The sequence below is a fragment of the Trichogramma pretiosum genome, unplaced genomic scaffold (genome assembly GCF_000599845.2).
Source record: "Trichogramma pretiosum strain Unisexual culture from Peru unplaced genomic scaffold, Tpre_2.0 scaffold10, whole genome shotgun sequence".
In the NCBI taxonomy this organism is placed as follows: Eukaryota; Metazoa; Arthropoda; class Insecta; order Hymenoptera; family Trichogrammatidae; genus Trichogramma; species Trichogramma pretiosum.
In genome coordinates, this window is record NW_019641652.1 from 48,232 (window position 1) to 73,720 (window position 25,489).

A 25,489-nucleotide genomic window follows, 5' to 3' on the forward strand; every position below is an offset into this window, starting at 1 on the left:
AGCCTTCAACTACTCGCCGTGGCTGGATCGTTTTCGCGCGCGCAAAGCCGACAACAAGCCGCAGCAACAGCGTTGAAGCTCTCTCTCGTTCCGTCGTTTGATTCCGTGCTCCGTGTGACTCGTACGAATACGAATAATAAAACGCCCCCCGTACCTCATGCGTCTCGTCAATTTATTTCGATGATCGTTGAAAATGAAAAAAAAACCCAAAAAACGGATATTGTTTATCTCGAAATGGGACGAGCTTGCAGAGCACTCAAGGACGCAGCACTTGCAGCAGACCGGTGCCCCCGAAAAACACTTCCTCTCTCTCTCTCTCTCTCTCTTCATATCGAGCTCTCGAATTCCCGCGCGGCAATTTTCTCACCGAAAAATCCTCGTAGCGCGATGTGTTGCTGTATATTATCGAAGCAGCGAACGAACTAACGAACGAGGCAAGCGCAGCGAGTGAAGTGAGAGACAGCCCCTCCTTCTTCCTCGGAGCGCTCGCGCGCGCAATGGAATTCGAGAAAAAGATCTCCCATAGCCTTTTTTCCATAAGAGAAGAAGAAGAAGAGAGAAAGACGGCGTCGCCTTATGAATTTTTTTTGTCTCTCTCTCTCTCGTCTGTATGTATGTATGTACAGCGGAATTCTCTACTCTATACACACGGACTTGTGTCTGTGTGTCTCGCCGTTCACTTTTCGACTTTTTTTTTATTATTATTCGTCCGTGTCCGTCCGTGTCCCGGTGTTTCAAGTGCGTTGGGAGTTCTCTCTGAACCATGCAGAGCTCGCTTAGATTCTAATGCGCCTCGTTCTTTCGTTCATTCATTCTCTTTTTCTCTATCTCCTAGATAAACAATGTAAATTCCGAGGTCATAAACCAAACGCGGATGAACTTTTGCAGTCGCATGGGGCTCTTTTGTAAAACACGTGTATCATATACGTGTGTGTGTGTGTGTGGGCAAGGTCAATCGTGTTCTCTCTTCGACTGTCGCGCAGTATACACGCATTACATACGGCATTTACCACGATTTTTGCCCGATGCGCGAATAAATCGAAATAAACGAGTTTCGCGTGTGCGCCGTACTATACGGCAAGATGAATTATGTACTGCGCCGCGATGTCGTATATGTACGCGGCTGCGATTTTTCACGAGAGTTCGCTCGCGCGGTGAACCTCTCGATGGTGGAAATTTATGGATAATCGTAATTGAAGGTGTGTATCATTACGCTGAATTAATCGAGGAAGAGACCGTAGGAAGTCCCGACGCTGAAGAAAAACATCGAATCGAGCGACCGATAGATTTGAAAAAATCACTCGTTACGTTATGTCGGAAAAGTAGAGCGAGTTGATGTCGAGAGACCTATAACCGATTAGTTTAGCCGCGTGCATACATAAGAGATCTGTCGACAATTGACATTTCCAGCCTTACGCTCGAGTGCGAGCGCGCGCGATTTATGCAACGCTGCGCAGAACTCGTTTTCTCTCTCTACCTATATATTTATTTATTTTCTTTTCTTACTTATACATATTTTTTTCTGCACGTTCTCTCGCTTGTATGTCTGCTCGTTTTGTCCAAGAGCGGAGGAGAGCAGTTGCGGCTCCGATCGCGGAAAAACGTAAAATCCGATAAGTCGTAGCGATTAAATTTTTCGAAATTTCGCGAGAGAGAAGCTGAAGAAGCTGCTTGCTGCAGCGTCGAAAATTCTTCTCTCTCTCGACGCGATCGGCAATCCGCTGCTTCTTTACCCAAGATCGAGCGTAAGAAGCGATAAAGTACGTACACCAGTGCGGATCGGCATTTCTTGTATATATGTGCCGTGCTCTAATCCTCTTATATATACGATAAGACGGACCCTTTTACCTTGACTGCGTTCAATAAAAACGACTCTCGAGGTAAGAAGAAAAAAAACGAAACGAACGAACGATCGGCAGCAGCATCTTCACCTCGATGGACGACGAAGCGGCAATGCCTGCTCACGGTTGTGCATAATGCAGCCCAAGGTATTAATTGAATCATGAGTGCTTGTTTATACACTTGCACGGATCGAACGCACCGCAAGAATGCGGTTACCGGAAGAAACGACACTAAGACGTTAAGTGTACCCGCGAGGCTGATGCTGCTGCTGTTTTACCGAGGAAAATTTCTGGCATTTTTATAATGCCACTCTCTCTCTCTCTCGCTCGGGTAGTTTCATTTTATTTCTATTGCCTATACTATCGCCGCTCATCGTCGGCGTAAGGTCTATTGTGATTCACAAGGTCGGGGCAGTACAATCAATTCGGATATACTTGGCGTACTCGTGACGTTAATATTCGCGCGTCGCGACGGAGGCGATAGGCAATATTAATGCATATAAATACGTCGTCCGAGTGTATTATAATTTAACGCGCTTATAATAACCCGTGTGAGAAATATCTCTCTCTGGGGCTAATCGTTTTATTCTCACCGTTTTGTTGACGTTATAAATCACGGCAAATTCGATCGTTATTACAAAAGATACGGCCCGAGCGCGAGAGAAGAGGAGATTTTAACGAGGGATTTATAAAGGTGCGAAACAAATGAAGTTCGTTGCTGCGCTATATACCTCGGAGGCCTTTTACTCAAAACTTATTACGAAGAGATCATGCGTGTATAGTTGTTGCTGTATACGCACAACGGCGCCGCGCAGAAATGAAAAGTCGAGGAGAGAGAAGATGCGTAAAAATGTACGATTGCCCGATGCGTTTATACATTACAAAACGCGCGAGGGGAAAATTGCGCGTACTTTTTTTTCAATTCGTATACGCACGCACAAAGAACGGCAGAGAGAGAGGAGAGAGATCGTGATTGATAGAGAAAAATTAAAAAAAAAGGGAATAATTCCGTCGAGATCAATCAAAAGGTGTCCGATAAGGGAGAGCTGCTCGCGCTGTATAGAGCCCCTCGAGCGAGCCGAGGCATTTATAATCCTTCGGCCGGTGCACGCCGAGCGCGCTAATTTTCTCACATTCGTATCTGTAATGAGAATCATCGTATTTCGAGAAATCCCCAAGTATATAATACATAATAGTATATAGATTTCGCGTCGATTGCTGCACATCGATGTATGTGTGTGTGTGTGTGCATGTGTGCAGCAGAGATCGCTCACAGCGTGACGCTCTGTCTCGTTACTCGGCTCATCGGTCCAGACCACCCGTGCATGTATGCGCGCAGTAATGTGGAGCGATTAAAAGTCACGCGAATTTTCCGCACCGAGAGAAAAAAATCTTGCGGCAATAAATATATACATACGATGCCCTTTTTTTTCTCTCTCTCGCAACGACGCTCAACGATATTATGGCGTCCGAGTGAACGCCAACGACTCTCCTCTCTCGAGTCGCGAGCCATCTAAGTCCTGCTGCTAAGCGAGTAAAGCGGCCGATCATAATACGAAAGTGGCGGATGATGTCAGCGATCAGCTCGGTGTATGGTATATATAGTTGGCGCGTGCGAGCGATTACAATACACCCACTCCGAGTCGGAGTGAGCTGACGACGACGACGAGCTATTGCCTTGCTGATTTATACATATTGTAAGATATAAAAAATACACACACGCACACATATACGTGACTGTGCGAGGCCGACGATATAAATGAGTTAATCGAGAGAAATTGACCGACGCCTTGAGGAGGAGATTTTTCGGGCGTAGAGAGAGGAAATAACCGAAAAATACGTATACAGCCGCGAGGTACCGGACGTGGGAGGAAACTACTGGTCTTAAAACTTATCTTTATGTTTATGTGCGCGATCACATATAGCTACTACCTACCTACTCCCACGCGAGGATGGCGCGTGCGAGCCTATATGTACGAGCACACGCAATGCTGCTGCTGTGTACTATTATTGCAAAAAGGGAAGAATATCCTCTCTCTTTTCCGCGTCGCTCCTCTTAGCCGAGGAAGTGTATATAGTTATGTCTTTTGTTTCTCTCGGATCATTCGCAAATATTATACGTACATAAACGAATGTGTCATTGGCGCACGCACCAAAATTTAGAAATCAATCCTCTCGCGGCGGGAGGCAGGAAATCCGTATTAAAAAAAATATATTACGGGATTAACTTGCGCGCTAAATTAACGTACACGCATATAATATATAGGTAAGTCAAGTTGACGTCCTACTTGTGCGTGGATCGCCGTATAAACATACTCACACAGGTATACGTAACGGTGGCTTCACGCTGCGACACGTCGTTCGCGTCTCTACTACTACCCACTAATCCTTGCTCGAGGATTCAAAAAGAGGAAAAAAAATCAGTATATCTTACGACATACGACGACGACGAGGTTTTTTCGCGAATGGTAATCTCGTAAACTTTAATTTTGTACTCACTTGACTTTTCGTTGTAATCCTCTGTTGTCGCGTCGTCGTCGTCGTCGTCGATTCGATGAAGTTGTAACTCTCGAGCGTCTGTAACGAAATAATAATAAAAAAATAAGACATTAATGACACTTCTGGTTGCCGAGGTTAAACTCGGGCTTTTACTTAGAAAAGTTAGCAGTGAATATTTCATACGCACACACATACACACAGGAGATTCCTATATATACCCACACGCGCGCATAATAGGAAGGAAGCGGAGGAAGTACGTACTATATACATTATTATTGAGTCGAACGAGATGCAATCGCCCGAGGAGAAACAAAGGATATCTGAGGGTATTTCGACAGCGGCGCTAATGACTATACGACAGCAGCGCGAGGAATATAAAGGTGTGTATCGATGATCATCATAATGATGACGACGACGATGATGCGTGGGTCGCTCTCGCGCAAATAAGAATGGAGAAATAATTATTAAATTCATATTCGCTTTTGTATCTCTCTCTTTTTTTTATACTCTCCCTCGGAAGTAGGGAGTAAACGCACCTTGCGCGCAGCTGAGAGCTCCCCGTATCCGTAAAAACCTTTTTTTAGCCAAGGGTGTGAGAGACAAATCTATATAGACGAAAAAAAGGCAAGTCTAGGCTTCGAATTTCATTGTACTACCCAGATCAGAAGCCAAAAACACTTGTACACGCGGCCGCGTGTTTTACAAGTGCCTGCGTGGGAACAGGAGGACCATCGAGCGACAGACAGGACAGAGCTGCGAGATAGAAGCAGAAACTTTTCGATTGGTAAAATTTATTGGCGTCGCGCGGATAAGCGCACTTATGATGACGCCGCCGCCATAGGATATCACGTTGTTGACAGCCTGCACGGATTTATAAAAATACAAGATGTAATTAGCCACAGCGGCGACGGCGGCGGTTTCGGATGAAAATTCGTAACTCAATAAGAGAGAGAGAATTTAAAATGCAAACGCGACGAAGCAAAGCAAAACAAACGGAACAAAAAAATACATCAGTGTCGTGGTAAACAAAAAAGTTGGAGCAGCAACGATGTGTTGCAGAATCCATTTAATTCTCTCTCTCGTCAATTAGAGAGCACAAGGAGAGAGAGTGGCGACATTGTCGATCCGTCGCCAGAGTGAGAGAAGCGCACACACATATAGCATATATAAGAAAGAAATCGACACGCGGCTGCAAAAGGAGCAACAGCAGCAGCAGCAATGAGCTCGGATGGGGGGAGGGATAAAAACAGGTAGGAGGTATATACATATAGGCTCGAGCCATATAGCGTATATACAATTTATAGGAGGTGCTTAATTAGCCGCTCGACTCTCTCCGTCGTCGTCGTCGTCTTGGTCGTCGTTGTGGCGTCTTCATCGCGTCGCGTTGACAATGATAATGATCGACTGCTCGCCGCGCCGCGGGGACTATTATACATATCGATCGTGTGTCTATGCGTGTAGCGGACGAAATTCATGGCATGGATCAAAACTATATTTGCATACCGTAGGTATCAGTTCTTTTTTTCGACGCAGGACACGATGTTACATGTATTACATACGCATGTAACATATAGGTGAGCTCGAAGAATGTATAACGACGCGTGTGGCACGCGTATAAAGCAATTACCACAAAGAGAGAGAGGCGAAGCTTGATTACCGTAGCATTATAATTTTTGCTGTTACCGCTGCTGCTGCTACTGCTACTGCACATACATATACGCAAATGTATGTACATACAGCAGCACCGGGGCCAGAGAGGAATAATTACAGTTTTGCGATTTGACGACAAGGAAGAAGACGGAAGAAATTCGAACGTATCGTCGTCGTCGCTCGTTCCGAGATTATACACGGTTTTAATGGTAAGGAAAGAGAGCGAGCCAACGCGAAATTTGTCGCGTTGCACATCCGCGCGAGCGTACATTTCATTTTTTTTAATGAGAGAATCGAATGACGCTGCAGTATAACGCATAAAGTCATCTTGAAAAAAATTGCAATCGCACTCGTGTATTAAATAATTATGCACATTTCATTCGGCGTTCAATACGGGAGCTTCGATGAATATGATTTTTCGAGAGAGCATTACGCATGATGTATAGAAGTTGGCCCGAATGTAAAAATTGAAAATGTTCAAACTCTATACCATACAGGACTGCTCGTTTGTTTTTTACTCTCGCGTGTAATCTCACAAGAGAGATGCGGGGCTCCCTTTATAGCTTGAGAAAAAAACCAGTCCCTTACATTATAATAGAAGAGAAGATTTCGCGCGAGCGCAAAGGTAGAGCAAAAAAAGAAGAAGACGAGCCCGGGCCTTTTATATATTAAATGCGCTCCGAGCTGTATACCTACTAACAGAGGCCTTGACGCCTACTCGAGACACACATTGTTTTTCGGTTCACGCGCTGTGTGTGTATAATATACGCGCACGGAATAGATTCACGCGTAATATCTATTTGCCGATATTATATACTTTATATACGTAATAATTTCCAGTTATACGATCGCGCTGAATTTCGATGAGAAAAAATAAAAAAAAGTTACATCGAGCTCTCGAGGATATAGCTCTTTAACGTTCAACTGAAAAAAGTTAGTAATTTATAGAGCCTCGAAAAAAAAGGCCCGAGGTCCATGTCTTATTACCGGGAAGTTTACCAGTCATTATAACACATAAATTGACAGAAACACACGCGGGAAAAACTGGACACGGAATCAAGACGCGTTGCTCATTTCGTATGCGCGCGCGGTTACGAAGATCTTTCCCAATTTTTCTCTCTCTCTCATCGAGAGTTACTTTTATGAGTATTCGCGCGCGACGAGAGCAGCACACGTGACCCCCACTCTTTTTCCACGGGCTTAAGTATAAGGAGAAATTTTTTTTTGTCTCTTACTCCCACGAGTAAGTGCGTCGTCTCTCTCGTATATGTGTGTACTTACTCGCGAGGTGAGTAAACTTAAACAAGAGTGTACGGTGACTTTCGACGACAAAATATTTTATAGAACACGGTAAAACTGCTCCTCTCGGCTGCGCGCAGGTTGTTCATTATTATTTTTGCGTCGAGAGAGAGCCTTTCGCACGAGGCCTTTTGAGAAAAGATCGGTCGAGTCCGATACGGCTCGAATATAATGGCTAGTTAAAAAGGCCCGAACGAACGAACGAAAAAAAAGGAAGTAAATGAAAATAACGAGGCTTTATAAGCGAAACGAAATTATCACAAAATTATGACTATTGTTTCGATATTTAATTAAATGCCTCGATAGCTGCATTAAAGCGTAAACAAAGTTTGTATTTATAGAAACGTAAACATATACAATGATACGGGGAGGCAGCTGTACACAAAGAATCATATATACATATAAGAAGTCTCGTCGCGCTGCAGCGCAGGAGAGGAAAAAGAGTTTGTAACAACTTATACTACTGCTGTTGCTGCTGCTGCGGGCGGACTGCACAGGGATGGGCGCATTATACATACATACATACATGCAGTGTGTGTCGATGCCACGCCGAAAAAGTAAAACAACAAAGAAAAAAAAAGAGAGAGAGAGAGACAAAAGAAAGAGACAAGAAACTCATGCAGCACAGCCTCCTTGCGGACCCTCACCAGCATCATTGCCCACGCACGACTGTGTGCGTGTGTATGTGTACCAGCACGACGAGCTGCTTTTTCGTGTTTATGTATAACACGATGTATGTATACGTATTACGGGGCCCGGCTCTGGATTTACCGATTTTTCTTTTTTTTTATACATAAGTGTATCATTGTTTTTCGAGTCAACACAAAGAGTAAAAACAGACGGCGCGCACTTGTCTATTCGTAAGGTGAAAGTACAACAACGAAATTGAAATTCGAGGATGCAGAGCTGGAGAGCACGTGCAAGTGTGTGTGTGTGTGTGATTGACCACACCAGTTCTCCACACTGCTTAATAATAATCACGTAATGATTTTCCGAAGGCGAGTCTAGTGGTGCTGTACCGTATATATAGAACCACTTGATCATTAAAGCGTCAAATTCTAAGGAGCAACGGCTCGTATTTCGACGTCCGTTTTTCATACGAAACGTCATTAATCGAGCAGCGTAACAATCTCGGCTTTAATATAGTGTGTGAAAAGGTTCGGTTATGTGTATTTTATTTATAGTTTTGTATTGTTCTCGTAAATTCATTCTTTTTTTTATTTTTACGACAATTCGTTAGAACTAATCAATAAAAAAAAAATTAAATTAAGTTTGATCGAAAACACATGACTTTAAAAGGTGATTTTATGTAAGTTGTGAAAAGTGGAAATTACACGCACGTCAGTATACAGACGAAACATATTGTGCAAGTGAACATCGCGTGCTTTTGGAGCCGCATTATCGCAGTGTAAATATTGTACTTCGACATGGTTTTTTTTTATCGCACACAGACCTGCTGCGCAACAACATGTACATATTATACGTAGTCTATAGGAATGCGCCTGCGTCTATCGGACGACGAGATATAAAACGACTGATCGAATCGAATTTATATATAAATATACGAGAGAGAGGAGCAAGAGAGAGAGATAAGTCCGCGCGCGAAGAAGCATCAGCAGCAGCGAATGATTTATACAATATAAAGTACGCGCGCGAAAGGATTACACAAAAATCGATAAATAAATGTCTCGCGGCGCGGATAGGGATTATCTATTTTTCGTATCGATAAAGACAAACATAGGCGCTTACAAGCAGCAGCATTAAATACACATGCTTCGCCATGGAGAGTGGCTCCAATAGACGCGATGAGATACCGTTATTATAAATACGCGAGAGAACTTCGAATTTGCATAGAGTCAGCATGGCACATCCACAGGACCTTGACTCTTGGCTTATAATACTCACTGCTGCTCCTTTGCGAAAATATTTTTTTTATATATCGCGGCTCTCGTAACCGGTCGCGTACGGAAAAGCCGATCGTCGTCGTGTGTTTATTTTTATAAACCTCTCTCTCTCTCTCGCGATCGCGAGAAGCTTAGAACAACAGCAACAGTGTCGTGCAGTAGCACAAATGTATATATACCTTTCTACTTATCGAGAGAGGTGAAAAAACTACCGTAGCAGTAGTAGAGAGCTCTAAAAGAGATCCTCGTTACTTTCTCGTTTAGCAGCAAGAGAGAAGCGAGGCAAGGGAGGTGGCAAGGACGAACACGAGCTCGTATTGCACCGCCGCTATACTAAGGTATCCGTAATATAGGCCGGAATCGCTAATTATCTTCCGGGGCTACTCTGTACTGCCGGCCACTGTAAGTATACGGTTTTTCTTCGACGCAGCACAACAACTGATTGAGGAAACGCATGCAGATATTTTCCGCCGCTATGTGCATATGTACGCAGAACCGTTAAGCCGCGCTGAGAGTAAACCTCCTCTCTCTCTCACTCTCTCGCGACTCGACAAAACAATATACATAAATAATATATGTGACACACATCGGGATTATTATACTTGGCAGCTTTTTGTCCAATTATATCATATATAGGTATGCGAAACTTCGATTCAATCGAACATGTTTATGCACTTGTGCCGCGAAGAAGCTGCGCATCGCATCGCGAGACATGCCGGTGAAAGGTGAACGCTATACACTAGCGCGCGTTTCACCTCGTTATATCGCGGCACTATATATAATACGAGAGATATCACCACGAGTGACTGCCGCTTCGCGATAATACATAATTGTGCGAAATAAAATAAAATATGGCGCATTATTCTCTGCCGCTCGAAGCGCATATTAACTCGAAAAGAAAGACGAGAGCTATTAATGCAGACTGCATAGGCGAGCTTTTGAATTCGAGATCGAGTTCTGCGCACTGCAAATACTGTACACACTACACTCAGCAGCCTCGGTACGATCGAGTCAGCGAAAATATTGTTGACATTACTACTACGTACTGCCGCTATGTATATCGTGTGTATGTGTGTGGTAGCTGCTGTATAAGCGTTAAGGATTTATGATACGCGTTTAGGGCGGTTTTTTCGGAGTGGTTAATATCGCCTCGCGCGAGCACATGCATATACGTACGTACGGTAGCCTGAGTAGGCGCGTGTCTGTGGTTTCACCCATAACACGAGCAGCAGAGACAGAGAAAGGCAGTCCGAAAGAGAGAGAGAGAGAGTGAGAGATGGATTTATTGTATTCTCTCTCGGCTCTTGTCGAGTTACGCACGTCAGCGGGAAATTTTTTTTTTCTTTTTTTTTTTGTTTCAGTCTTTCAATATCGAGCGACTCAACACGTATACTCGAATCCTACTATATTGCGTATAGCCAAGGGATTAGAAAATATACACACGGCAAAAATGAAATCCTGTTTTTCACTTGTGCATGTAGGAACAGTTACAACTGCAGCGTACGGTCGAATCAAATGTAGATCAGTAAGTAATAAACGCGACGATCTCTGCACACACAGGTCGACGGACCTTACAACGTTCCTTCCTTGCCTTTTTTTTTCATTTTACGAGATTTTGATGGCACGGTTGCGGTAAGTTATTCTTGATTATTTGCGCACTCACGTGTCTGTGTCGTATGTTTGTGTGTGCACAGTGACAATTTACTCGGTTTTCTCCGCGCACATAAGAACGAAGACGAAGAAGACCACCCAGAGATCGGCAGTAATTCCCCGCGGCAGCAATGATTTGTCATATAAATATGAGAGCATAAAACACACAGCCACACACAAGAGGTGAGCGCGCATATGAATAATTTTTGGGACTACTACTAGCATACAGTACGAGTATAGTGTCACGATGAGTAGTCCTTCGGCCTATACGATATAAACTTGGAAATTATTTCATTCGTATCGTTCCGACCACGTATCGAGCTCGAGCTGTCAAACGCGCAGGCAGTCGAGCCTTATATCTCTGAGATTTGCGCACGCGGGTATAGGCCGCGCGAGTAAACGTATGTACATACGTTTATAAGATCGAGTATACAAGGCCCAAAAGGCCTCGAGTCCGCAGCAGCAGCAGCCGAGATCAACCAGTACGGACAGTATAGAGCAGAGGTGCTGTGCTGCATTGCCGAGCGTTCAAGTCACCGGCGCTGCCTCTACTAACCATTCAACGTATATCTGACCGAGAGCAGCATATAGGTATATAAGAGTTGGCTGCTGCTGCTGCTTTTCGCTTCTCTCTTTCGCGCGGCCTCTCTTATACATACATATACACACTCGCTGCTTCGGAGCAGAAGCGATCCGAGAAATTCCTTCTCCTTCGCTATATATACCTATACAACTTGCGTAATTTTCGTCGTCTTTTTAAACAAGCGATTTTCTTGCCGCGCGCGCGCGGGGCAAGATCGCGGCTAATTGACCGCGGCACCGTATTATAATACTGTAACACACGTATAGATGTCCGACACGCATGTTTCGTTTGTTTTTCTTATAACATTTTTATGGCGGGGGAGGGAAGGCTCCGCATCATCTGTTTTTTTTTCTTTTTTCGGGGTAATGCACGTGACTGCATTAAAACGAGTGACTTTACAGCTGCTTTACTTTTATGTATTATTATGTAGGTGCAAGGAGAAAGTATACATGTAACGTATCGACATCGCGCCGCGCGTGGAATGTCGCTAGGTGGATTTATATCCATCGCTCAGGTCCAAATAGACACGCACACGTACACACACACAGACATATTGGCTATTTAAACGTAAAATATATGTATCGAGAGAGAAAGAGACCATTTAATGGGGCCTCAACTCGATGAAAAATTTCTATCGCCCGCGTTATATATATTTGCTTCGACAAAAAAATAAGTAAAGTAAAACTGTCGAGTAGTTGTGTGGCAGGCGGACGTTTGAAGCTGCCGCGAAGCACGTTTCTGTATATATGTGTATATGAAATACATTTTTAAATATATAAGCTAGAAAACCATTAGGAGCCACGACCACGGCCGGTTGCAATATGAAAAATGTCCAGAATACTCGAATACACGAACACACACGCCAGTCATCATTGTTTTCACTCTCGAGAAATATATATTTCATACGTACACCGAGGCCCCCCCCCCTATACAGATGGGGCAACGAATATTTCGAAGTAACCCAACGACGACGACGACCACTTGTTGCCCTATAACACGTGTTCAGCAGCAGCAGAAGCATTGAAAAACAATTCGGAAAAATGGTTCGACAGGTGTGTTTTCATTTCGTCGCGATCGATGAATCGAATGAAAAAAAAAGTCATGTACAGCGCACGTAGGTGGTGGTGGTGTCTCTCGGTTCGATACGCTTGGATTAGCCGCATACTTATCGCGGAAAATGACTCGGCCGCTTATCCGAGCACGCTCGCGAGCTTTTATATACGTATACGCGCGCACGCAGAGTCGATTCCGAAAAAAGTAAAGAGAAAAATCGCGTTTCGTGCGCACGCGATAGATAATGCACTGCGCCGGTTAGCCACGGCAGGCATTAGATGTATAAATATATTCGTGTGCGTTGTTGTGCATATACGCGACGAGGCTAGCCACTCGCGCGAAAACCAGTTTTCCATATCGCAAATACACATACACATACACACACGCGATCCGGAGCTTGGCATCGCGGGCTTGTCTGCGTGCGGATCTCGATCGATCTTTGGCTGTCTGCAGCGCGCGCTCGTGTAATCTCTATCCTAGATAAATGCGCGCTCGCGATTTTTCGCGGACGCAGCTCCGATGACCGCGAGCGAGCCGGGGGCCCCCCGAGGACATTGGCCCCCCTCGAGTGTGTATACTAGAAGGTCCTTTCTCTCGACGATCCGACCGCGACCGGCGATCCGAAAGAAACGAAAAATGCGTGCGTCTAGTCGCGTACGGTATGCTGCGCAAGGTGTAAATAATCTTTCGCTGACGCGCGACTGTACATACATACGTATCATACGACTGCATGTGCACACGAGAGAGAGCAAGTATATGTATTCTCGCGACGACGACGACGACGATGATGGAATTCGCCACGCCTGTGTGTACGACGAGTATATTCCTCGGGAGTCGTCGAGACACTTTGCCTCCTTTTTTTAACTTTTTTATTTTACAGCGCAACGCACATGCCTCGCTGCTGCTGTTGCTGTCCGCGCGAGCAAACGAGTATTACACATATATTTGCATGCGCGAGCGAGAGCCATGCGATGATGCCTTTTCAAATCGTTTGTATGTATACGACTTGGTGCGTACGCGCCGTTTTTGTATACGCATATGAATATGCAGCAGCAGCAGCGGAGCTCCAAGAGTGATAACGCAGGCCTATATAGTACAATAATGTATGTGTAGCAGCAACCGATCCCACATATTTCGAGAAAAATATCCTGCTTATTTGGAATTAACGGGTTTGTATCACTCACTCTAACACACACACTCATACACGTAAGTATCAACGTTGAGGTGGAAGCTATATAGTTGACTTATGACACTCACCGATCAGCGGTTATATATTCACAACAACTCCTTCGCTCGATCTTTGTATAATCACACAAAAAATAAATCACACAATTTTTTTTTTCACGTTTAGCACTATTATATTTAAACTCGTTGTCTCGGCAAGCGAGTTCACTTCCTTTCTCTTATTTTTTGACACTATACATCGATAAACAACAAAACACAAATTATTAATGATAATAATTACACTGATACGATTTCTGTGGGTCTACGCGCGTCGGATCGAGGAACGAAAAACATATACACAACTGTGGAAAAAACGCACTTCTTGTCGTGTCTCGCGCGCGAGCCGCGTTCGGTCTCTCTCGGTCTCACCTTGGTTGCGCCGAGCGCTTTCTGATGGGTATACACGATTCTTAGAGGTCCACACGCTCCGGCTCGAGAGAGAGAGAGACGACTCCTCTCCCTACCTCAAAGTCTCGAGAGCTCCGCGAGCGGCGGTAGGTGCGAGCGAGATGGAGCCTATATAGAAAAGAGAGAGAGCCTCCACCGCTGAGACTGTGTGTGTATACACCATATAGTACACCGGCCCAAACATTGCCCCCACTCCTCGGGACAGCCAAGGTTCGGAGCTATATAGCTACGCCGGCGCTCCGACTTGAGCCGCCGCCGCGTGCATATACGTACGTACGTACGTGAGCATGCTGTATAACACACAGATATTCCCTATATACCTGCCTGACTTCTTCTTCTTACTTCTTCTTTGCTGCTCGTTTCGTTACTCCAAGAGTGAGCGAGAGAGAGAGAGTAAGAAAGAGAGAGCGCGAAGAATGGCGAGTTTTTTGGAGAGAGATGAGAATTGTAGGCTCTTGGGGGCCTTAAAAATAGCTGCGACTGTGTGTGCGTGTATGTGTGTGTATACCGGACTGCTGCTTTTGGCTTGCCCACATATTACACCACCACTACACCACTGTACGCAACGTGACTTATATTCGTGGAACGATGCGCGCTGCAGGTGCCGCGGATAGAGCTCCGAGACAGAGAGAACCGATCATACACAGGATTAACCATCCTCGATCCTCCTCCTTCGAGTTCCTATAACATATCTTTTTTTTTTGTTGCTTTTTCTTCTTTGCCCGAGATTCTTTTTTCCCGATATAATAATATTTTTTGGGGGGCAGCAGCAGCACCACCGGCTTATATTCTCAAATTTTTGATAAGTCCCGATGGACGATGATGATGATGATCGCGAAAGCGTGAGTATTATTGTACATATACAGCATGAGAAAAAGAAGAAGAGAGATGCACGCAGAGAGGCCTTCATCGGGGCCTTATAACTTCTCCGAATTCTGCGACTGTATACACGCATATACACACACGCTACATTGGGTGCAATATCTCTCTCTAAACGAAAACGGAGGAAAGAGTGTATATATGTGCGAGGACGACGACGCAGTGAGGTTTTGCTCTTCGCGCCTTCGGGGACTTACCATAGCTATACAGGCCAAGCCAGAAGAAGAAGAAGAAGTAGCCGAGTGAAAGAGAGCGAGCGAGAGAACCGGTGTGTTTCTGCTGCCGCTGCGTGTCGTTGTCCCTCTCGGACTCACTCCCAGTCTCCGAAATTGTATTATACATATACATACGCTCGCCTGTATACAGGTACGAGTGTGCGTTTGCGTGTGTAAATGTGTGCGTGCGTGTGCTAGAACCTCACCCATATATACACCGATTTGCCTAATTCCTTCTTTTATGTGTGGGCCTTCTTTTTTTTGTTTCATTTTCACGATTGTCCGCGCGTATACAGCGCACACGCGGCACGCATGTATGGCAGACAACACACAAGCTCGGAGGAGGACACGCAGACACTTGAACGTTACACACAAACACACACAGGTAGAGACGCTTCTTTACCTCTTTCTTTGGAAGCTGCGCTCGAAGAGAAAGAAAGAGAGAACGAGATTACGCGTGTTATTTCGCTCTTTCTCTCTCTCTCCAAAACGAGCTGTATATAGTGGTGGTATATATACGGGTTGTGTATAACGAGAATCGCATTTTGTTCGAACGCTGAATACATTATAATATTGGGGCGGGTAGGAGCCAACAGGAGCAGTGGCAGCAGTGGTAGAAAAAAGTATAGAAGCGACCATGAGGAGAGAGGTGTCGATGAGGTCTCGCGCGCGTAATTTTACTTTTCGGTAGCTCCAATTTATGTATACGAATACCCGCGACCAACAAGGAGGAGGAGGAGGAGGAGGAGGCGAGAAAAGAAAGGAGAGAGAAAAAAATTGTTGCGGCTACATTATAACATACATAATATCAACGAGCTGTAATGAATCATTTGTTTGCCGAGAGAGAGAGAGAGGAAAAAAGGAGAGATGCGATGACGGCTACTACACTCTCGCGTAGTAGTATACCAAACAAACGTATCAAAAGTCAAAACTTCGGAGTCGTTTTTGAGCTCGCTATATATATGTAATAAAAACGAATAAGTATATCGTACGAACGTGTGCATAATTTTTTTTTTACTTCAAGGCAACATTAGAGGAGGAATATATCGCATCGTTGCTGCGTCGTTGTCCGAGCTATAAGCAACGTCGACGACGACGACGAAGATGAACTTACGTAAGCGCCTTATACACACATACGCGTGTGTATTTGTGTATATACATATGCATACACACGTACAACACATATTTATATATGCAATTGCACAGCTAAGCAGCAGCGACAGAGGAGTGAGGATATCTAAGGCGTCTGTGCTATATATGTGTGTGTGTTTGTGCACGCGCATATTAGAAGCCGCAAGAAGAAGCGAACGTGGCAACTATACGTACTACTGCTCTTTTTTCTAAGAATCGCAGCAACGTCGTCGCGCGTGAATAATAAGTGCAAGCGGCTCTCTCGCGTCTAGAGGAGAGAGAAAAAGCGACGCATAACGCAACTCAGCACATTGGCTCGTTGCGGGGCCAAGGATTCAAACGCGCGCACACACTTATACACACAGACGAGCGTGTAATAAGGCTTCTCTCTATAAACGGGAGCATCTCCTCGAAAGTATAAGAGCCTGAAAGTCTCTCTCTCTTCAAAAACGCGAAGAGTAATAGTAGTAGTAAAGAAAACGTGTATTCGTACAATGGGACTTGTGCGAGCAAAATGCTATACACATAATAAAGAGACGAGCCACTCGTCGAGAATGTAGTATATTCGAACGCGTTGAAAAGGCCCTATCGATTTCTCTCTCGCTGTCTCTCATCCAGGGCTTTTCAGGCCAATTGTACACGCAAGCACACACACACACAAATACACTTGACTGCGAGATGAACAGTAGTCGTCGCCTCCTGCGCGCTGAAAAACGCAAAAAATATGTAATCCACGCGCAGGCTTACATTATACGTGTGTACGTAAACATCGCCACGGCAATTTTATCTAGGCTCCCGCGCGCGCGTAGTAGCAGTAGGAGCGAGCGAGAGAGCCGAAGAAGAAGAAGAAAAAAAGATGTAAAATCAGCAATATGAATTTAATACGCAGCGGCCTAGGTATATAGAGGATCGTATGAAAATGATGATTCTTTTGTGTGCCGAGGATTCCTCGAACATATTGTTAATCACACGCCGTGGCGGCGGCGAAGCTGTCTTATACTCTCGAACCAGCATTTCGTTATACATACAGTACGTACACACGAGTCGAGTGCTTTTTAATGGATGTTAGATGTTCCATCCATTATGAATGTATATACGTACGCGCGCGACTCGATCATGTGAACAAAAGTAACGGATTCGAGGCCTTTTTTTACGGGAATTTTTATACGCGGCGAGCACCGAAACCTGCTGCTACTGCTGCTGCGGTGGTTATTTTCGCGTTTCTTCTTCCTTTTCGACGTGTTTTCACGTGATTCTAGTAGCTCGTCGAAAGAAATGATCGGTAGAAGTGAATTTGGATCGTACTTGCTTCTCTCGATTGACTCGAATCAATCATCGCGGCTCGAGCAACAGGTGCTCGCTCGCGCGGTGCCTGTATGTAGAGATTTTATAAATCGAGGAGCTGCTCGAGAGGCGAATTTTTGAAAATCATTCTTTCTAATGCCTACTAATTTCCCTCAAAATAATACGTTAATCCGGTCTTTACTATATACCAAAACAAAATAATAAATATAAGCCACTGGCACGAGTGACCGACTGACGAGTTTTTGGGTATGTTGAGGTTGCCGCCGCGGAAAATCAAAAAAAATGACGACGTAAAAGTGTAATCAGTGCATCTACATGGGTATAAGCCGTAGCACATATCCCATGATGAATTGGTACTTCAGATTCTGCTTCAATCCGTTACGAGAAATCTCTGCTGAGAATCCACGTTTAATTACCATATTTTCAATAATAGAAAAAATTCTAAACACCGCATTTATTGCCCCCGAAATTCTCAGATTTCACACTACTTTTCCACGTATTCGGTTAAATTTTTCTCCTTCCAATGTAATACATTACATTATGGATGCTCCATTTCTGCTCGTAACTGCACCATATGTGCACGAAAGTAATTTTGGGAAATATTTTTCACGAATGAAATTTCTCACTCGCTTTCTCGCGCGATCCTCGATCGACGCGGCGCGGCAATAACAATTTGTTATTGATAAATATTGTGCCTGGGTAATTTTCAATCACGCGCAAAATTGTATATGCTCATGGCAGCAAAGCTAATAATACATGGCAAAACTGACCGTTAGATAAGAAAGTTTATATTTACCAAAGTAAACTGGAGTAGCTAAGCTAGCTAGCCAGCCAGCCAGCCGCGTTTTGTGTGTATGTATAATATGCAGCGTTTGACTGGTTTTGCGAAATCTTATCGTAGAGCTCGTTTGCTTTTGCCACAGTTAATATTTCGCAAAATGTTGTGTTTTTTTTTCTCTCGCACTCACTGGCTCGCTCGTGCTTCAATAATACCAACGCGAAACGTTTCCATTTTTCCTCCGAGAAATATACATCGAGTGCGCGATTCTTTATATATTATATACGTTATTAAGAGAAAAAATTCCCAGCCGATTCACACTGGCTGCTGATGCTGCTGCGGCGAATATTATTCTTTTTTGCAGCTCGGCGAAATATGGCGGCGTATAAAAATTGTTGGCCTCGGACGCTGCGCGCGGAGAAGAGGTATATAAGCCACGGTTCGGGGCACCCGCGGAGAAGCAGCAGAAGAGCCGAGAGAAGAAGAAGAAGAAGAAGTAACGATAAGAATCTTTGCCTTCGCGCGACCCCATATGCCTTTGCTGCTGCGTCGTCGTCCTTTCCCTGGCACACCATGCAGTAAACAGGTTGTATATAGGAGGCTCACCTGCGCGGCACCGCAGCAGCGGGCACTCCGAAAATTCGCACACGTTATTATAAGCTCGGATGGATGAAATATATAAAATAAAAAAGGCCCGACGACTCAAGAGAGAGAGTGTGAGTCGATGCCCGTGTCAAAGTTAGCCCCCGAATATATGTTTTAACGTTTTATTTTTTTCACTTCTTATATGCATCGACCATCGGTTTTCTCTCAAGCTGCGAGAGACGATGGGCGCGAGAATTTACGGCGAAGTCCATCAACTCCAGAGAGGCAATAAACGTACGTATTATATATAGATACGTACGCGCGTACACACATTTGCACTTGCACCAGTAGCAACTGCGATAATTGCCGCGTGTATAACGATCGGTATCCAGCTCGCGCACGCGGGCTTATACATATCGGCACGCGATTCCAGCTGCAGCCGATTTATATACTATATTCTGCTGCCACCGCTGCTGCTTCGACTCGACGAGCGCGAGACACTCGTACTCGCGTTGAGATTTTTATATACGCGAAAAAAAAAAGAAAAAGAAGAAGAAGAAGAAAAAATAAGCAGCTCGGTCCGCGCCGCGCGAAGGTCGCGATGATGTCGAACGATTACCGTATACTCCGCGCGCGCGCGAGATAGTACATACAATATACAAGCATGTAAGTAAGCATCGGCATCAGCAGAAGCACCGAGGGTGGTCGCGATCCTCGAGCTACCTGCATTCACAATTGCGCCATATACGATATATAACGAGGAAGATGCAAAATATGTGCGCGCGAGCCGAACCGGATGCAATATCGATCTTCGCGCGTGGCTAATGTGGCCGCATGTCTCTCTCTCTCGTTATATGCATCCGCGCGTGTATTACAGGGAGGCATGCGAATAATCCACTGCGGCAGTGTATTTGTTTTTCGGTAGCCGCATCGAGATTTATATTTTTCGGTCTCTCGAGGAAGGAAGGATGTGGTAGTACTGTAAGTGTGATAATTTGACGATGACTTTTCCTCGCGGCTATGTATCCTGTTGTTTATTATTATGCACCTATATTACACATCGCGCCCAGTGCGCTGCACTGCGAAGGGGGAGAGCTCCCGATAATTTTTGCCAAAAACTTCCTGCCTCGTTGCGCGAGTTACCATCCTTACGTATGTGCGTAAGAGAGCTCGTTGCTTCGACTCGCGGCCAAGGTGTGAAAAGTGTCGATAAGAGAGAGAGAGAGAGAGAGAAGAGGAAATGATTATACCCTCGTGGCCCGCGCGCGCGGTTGTAACAAAGGAAAGAACAAACCATGTGTACATATTACTGTCGAGTCGAAATCAAAGGTGGAGGCGGCTTTTCGAGGCTCGCGTCGAAAGTCGAGTACCTACACCGCTGCAGCGATGATGCGTGCTAATTGATCGATTTTTCCAAGTCATAATACAATACGGCGAAAATAATAATTTTTTTAATTCGATTGATTCGCTCGAGTCATCGTTAATTTTCTAAATTTGTTGTCGATCCGCGCGCGTCGGCGACGACGACGATTAAATATAAAATAAAAAGACGGTCACCCACACACGCGCCGCGCGCTTAAAGCTTGTAATGGACCTACTAATCGTGGGTGTGCAAGTGAACTCTCTCTCTCGATACGTATCCGTAGCCACTTATGTGTGTGTTTGCGCGAGAGATGTATATGATTTTTTGGGCGGAAGTAGCTATTCCTCGAGCCCACAGCTTCCTGCGCGCGCCACTTTACTTATGTACCTATATGCTGTATACACTGTACCTTTCTCCTGAAGAGGAAAAGGAAGCCGAGAGGAAATCATGCATCGTGTATACGTACGGCTCTCTCGACGACGACGCACATATACAACTGCACTTTGTGCGTTTTCTTCTCCTTCTTGCTATTTGTCGTCGTATGGGGGCTCGTGTCACGCTCGCGATAACGAGTTTAAAGGTTGCGAATCGCGCGCGCCCGGAAAGGTGCAGAACAATTCATAATCTCGACCGGAGTGGGCCCTGCGAATTATTGCGAAGAGTCACGTGGAAAAGAGAGAGAGAGAGAAAAAACAAGAGAGAGAGCAAAATGTCAACTCGGTCGTTTATTCCAATTCCATTAAGAGCTGGCCCAACACGACTATCCACACGTGGACAATTGCACGGTAAACATACGCGCAGGCAGGCAGGTCGACCGGCCGAGATTTACTTAGTTATATACAGACGGTTACGGTTCGCGTTTTTTCCGCCTTTTTTTTCCTTCTTCCAACTTTAACTTCGTGTGTTTACGCAAAATTGAAAAAAAAAGCATCAATTTTGTATATGTTATTTTCACCTTCCATTGTGTATTTAATAATGTCTAATGGCTATGAAGGTGGCACCCAAACTTCAACGTTCCTGCCAATGAAACGCGTCAATGAAACACAAACACGAATATTAACAAAAAACGTCAAAGTTTATTCAAATTGTCGCTAACGTTTCGCTGAGTTTATCAGCCTCCTCAGAGCGATTGTTAGTAGCGAACGGCTACATGTCAACTGAGAGAAAGTTATGTATAATACACGAAAAACAAAAACATCTATACACATGAGATCGCTCAAATTAAAATTATTTTAAAATGTTGAAATAAACTCTGTTGAGTTTGTCAATATCTTCCTTCTTGTTCAAAACATTGCGTTGGTTATTAATATGTATCATCTCCGAGATCATTCTGGGCCAATATTTTGTTTCTCTGTCTAAAATCCTAACTTGGTCCCACCTCATATCATGACCGGGGTTGCGTAAGGTATGAAGCGCCACGACCGAATCATGATTTTTGCTTTTGCAGGCTCGCTCATGTTCTTTTATTCGCGTTTTTAAAGGTCTTTTTGACTCGCCCACGTAACGAGTATCACAGCTGTTGCATTGCAGTTGGTACACCACACCAGCGGTATCCATTGGTTCCACACAATCCTTGCCAAGTTTTATGATTGGAGCCATCGATCGGTCCTGTAGTGGTATAACCTTGATGTTGTATTTCTTTAGCGTGTTTAGGCACCGATCAAAGAAGGTATTTACCGCCGGCAAACACATAGTGAAGGGTCTCACATCGATCTTGGCAGACAAAACTCCGTCTTCACGAATCAACCTCTTCCTTTGGATATCTTGTAGTCTGATGTTTATATATTTATCAATGAACCTCCGTGGGTAGTCATTGAGCTGCAACAAGGCGGAGACTATATTTAAGTTACTGGCATGAAAACTCTTGTCCGACAACAAAACAGCTCGGTCAGTCAAGTTGTACACAATATTGATCTTCTGTTGGGTCGAGTGTTTTGACTTGAAGGAGAGGAGTCTTGTGGTGTTGGTCGACTTTCTATACCAATTTGTGCACACTTTACCGTTCCGGTTAATAAGAGTCATGTCCAGGAAGTTAATATGTCCTCGATTTTCTTGTTCGTAAGTGAACTTCAATGCCGGGTGATAGCTGTTGAACACACGAACTACCGAACTTATGTACTGTTCGTGTACGCAGAGGATGGTGTCATCCACGTAACGATGGTAAAAAAGTACATTACAGCCAAGCTTCTCCAATTCTTTCCAACACCACTGCTCAAGATCGTCCATGACTATGTCTGCAAACAGTGGCGAGATTGGACTTCCCATGGGTGTGCCAAACCTCTGTCGGTAGTAGATCTTGTTGAAGGCAAAAAACGTGTTCTGGAACAGAAATTGTGTCGTCCTGCGTATTTTATCGAACGACAATCTAGACTGTGACAACTCTGTGTATCTTCTGTCCAACGCATTTAAGACTAAATGCTCTGGAATACTCGTAAATAAACTTGAGACGTCCAGAGATAGGAAAATGTAACCGGGAGGAATGGTTATGCTATGCATTTTTTCTTTCAAATCAAAGCTGTTGTTGATGTGTGACGTTGGTCGCTTAACATGAGAAACGATTTCTTCGTACAGTAACTTGGCCACGATGTAAGTCGGACTACCCACGAGAGAAATAATTGGTCTCAATGGCGCATCGGGCTTATGGATTTTAGGCAAACCATAGGCTCGCGCCAAAGATGTTTCACTTAATGACCTCTCAAACTGAGTGCGCTGAATTTTCAAGTCAGCATCCAAAGCGAGTAAGACATCCTTCGTGTTTTTGATTAGTTTTGGTAGAGGATTGCGTTTTACCATCTCGTAAGTCTCCTTATCGTTCAGTAAATCAGACATCTTTTTGGTGTAAAGGCTTTTATCCATACATACCGTCGCGTTGCCTTTATCGGCTCGAGTGAAAAAAATGTGTGAATTCTCTCTAAGAAAGGATTTAGTAAATTTCATCTTACGTAGTAGTGTCTCATCTTGTTTCACAAGAGGTGAATTATTACGTGTGTTCTTATAATTCCTTATAACTATATTGCGGATTTCGTCTTTGATGTTGTCTTCAAAACCCGTGTGAAATAAACTGGATTCAACATTTTTCACCATATTGACGATATTCTCCTGGCGCCATGTTGTCGGTAAGAGATGTTTAGGTCCGAGAGATGCAATTTCAAGTACCTCCGGTGGTAGCTCCTTCTTCGAAAGATTCACTACCCAAGTATTGCAAAGATCTTTATTTTGAAATTGCGCACTGGTTTTTCGATGCAACGACCGATCGAACTTTTTTGTCAGACATGAAGATATACGGTGGTAAGCCTGTGCACTCATGTAATTGGTGATCTCCAGAAAAACGTTGCGTGCTTGAGTAGACATCGGTAGTCTGTCAATGGACCTACGTAGTCCATTGAGACGCTTGTGTAGATGAGAGACTTTGGTGTGTACGTCAGCAATAAATAAATCTAGGATTTTGAAATTGACCTTATCAAGCAAGTTTCGGCACATATCGTTCAAGTGTGAACTGTAGAAGTGGAGCGATCCATGTTTTTGTCTGAATAATTTTTCGGGTAGTATCTTATGTGAGCGGCAAGCAAACAAATATGACTATCTTTCTTTGGCGCGAGCCTATGGTTTGCCTAAAATCCACCAATTACATGAGTGCACAGGCTTACCACCGTATATCTTCATGTCTGACAAAAAAGTTCGATCGGTCGTTGCATCGAAAAACCAGTGCGCAATTTCAAAATAAAGATCTTTGCAATACTTGGGTAGTGAATCTTTCGAAGAAGGAGCTACCACCGGAGGTACTTGAAATTGCATCTCTCGGACCTAAACATCTCTTACCGACAACATGGCGCCAGGAGAATATCGTCAATATGGTGAAAAATGTTGAATCCAGTTTATTTCACACGGGTTTTGAAGACAACATCAAAGACGAAATCCGCAATATAGTTATAAGGAATTATAAGAACACACGTAATAATTCACCTCTTGTGAAACAAGATGAGACACTACTACGTAAGATGAAATTTACTAAATCCTTTCTTAGAGAGAATTCACACATTTTTTTCACTCGAGCCGATAAAGGCAACGCGACGGTATGTATGGATAAAAGCCTTTACACCAAAAAGATGTCTGATTTACTGAACGATAAGGAGACTTACGAGATGGTAAAACGCAATCCTCTACCAAAACTAATCAAAAACACGAAGGATGTCTTACTCGCTTTGGATGCTGACTTGAAAATTCAGCGCACTCAGTTTGAGAGGTCATTAAGTGAAACATCTTTGGCGCGAGCCTATGGTTTGCCTAAAATCCATAAGCCCGATGCGCCATTGAGACCAATTATTTCTCTCGTGGGTAGTCCGACTTACATCGTGGCCAAGTTACTGTACGAAGAAATCGTTTCTCATGTTAAGCGACCAACGTCACACATCAACAACAGCTTTGATTTGAAAGAAAAAATGCATAGCATAACCATTCCTCCCGGTTACATTTTCCTATCTCTGGACGTCTCAAGTTTATTTACGAGTATTCCAGAGCATTTAGTCTTAAATGCGTTGGACAGAAGATACACAGAGTTGTCACAGTCTAGATTGTCGTTCGATAAAATACGCAGGACGACACAATTTCTGTTCCAGAACACGTTTTTTGCCTTCAACAAGATCTACTACCGACAGAGGTTTGGCACACCCATGGGAAGTCCAATCTCGCCACTGTTTGCAGACATAGTCATGGACGATCTCGAGCAGTGGTGTTGGAAAGAATTGGAGAAGCTTGGCTGTAATGTACTTTTTTACCATCGTTACGTGGATGACACCATCCTCTGCGTACACGAACAGTACATAAGTTCGGTAGTTCGTGTGTTCAACAGCTATCACCCGGCATTGAAGTTCACTTACGAACAAGAAAATCGAGGACATATTAACTTCCTGGACATGACTCTTATTAACCGGAACGGTAAAGTGTGCACAAATTGGTATAGAAAGTCGACCAACACCACAAGACTCCTCTCCTTCAAGTCAAAACACTCGACCCAACAGAAGATCAATATTGTGTACAACTTGACTGACCGAGCTGTTTTGTTGTCGGACAAGAGTTTTCATGCCAGTAACTTAAATATAGTCTCCGCCTTGTTGCAGCTCAA

The 25,489-nt window shown here is 44.2% G+C and overlaps 1 protein-coding gene across 5 annotated transcripts in view; it reads right to left on the reverse strand.

Annotated features, from left to right (window-relative positions):
* Nucleotides 1-25,489, reverse strand: part of LOC106648579 (epidermal growth factor receptor) — a 166,342-nt gene that overhangs the window by 28,960 nt on the left and 111,893 nt on the right. For 3 of the 5 annotated variants that reach the window (XM_014365558.2, XM_014365560.2, XM_014365557.2), the window contains exons 1-2: nt 13,737-14,016; nt 4,341-4,418 (exon numbers count right to left, since the gene is read on the reverse strand). The exons of 1 other annotated variant lie outside the window; for it this stretch is intronic. The gene's annotated coding sequence lies outside the window, so the exon portion shown is untranslated. Of the gene's footprint in view, nt 1-4,340; nt 4,419-13,736; nt 14,017-25,489 lie in introns of those variants that run through there. One more of the 5 variants, XM_014365559.2, reaches the window with a different exon arrangement.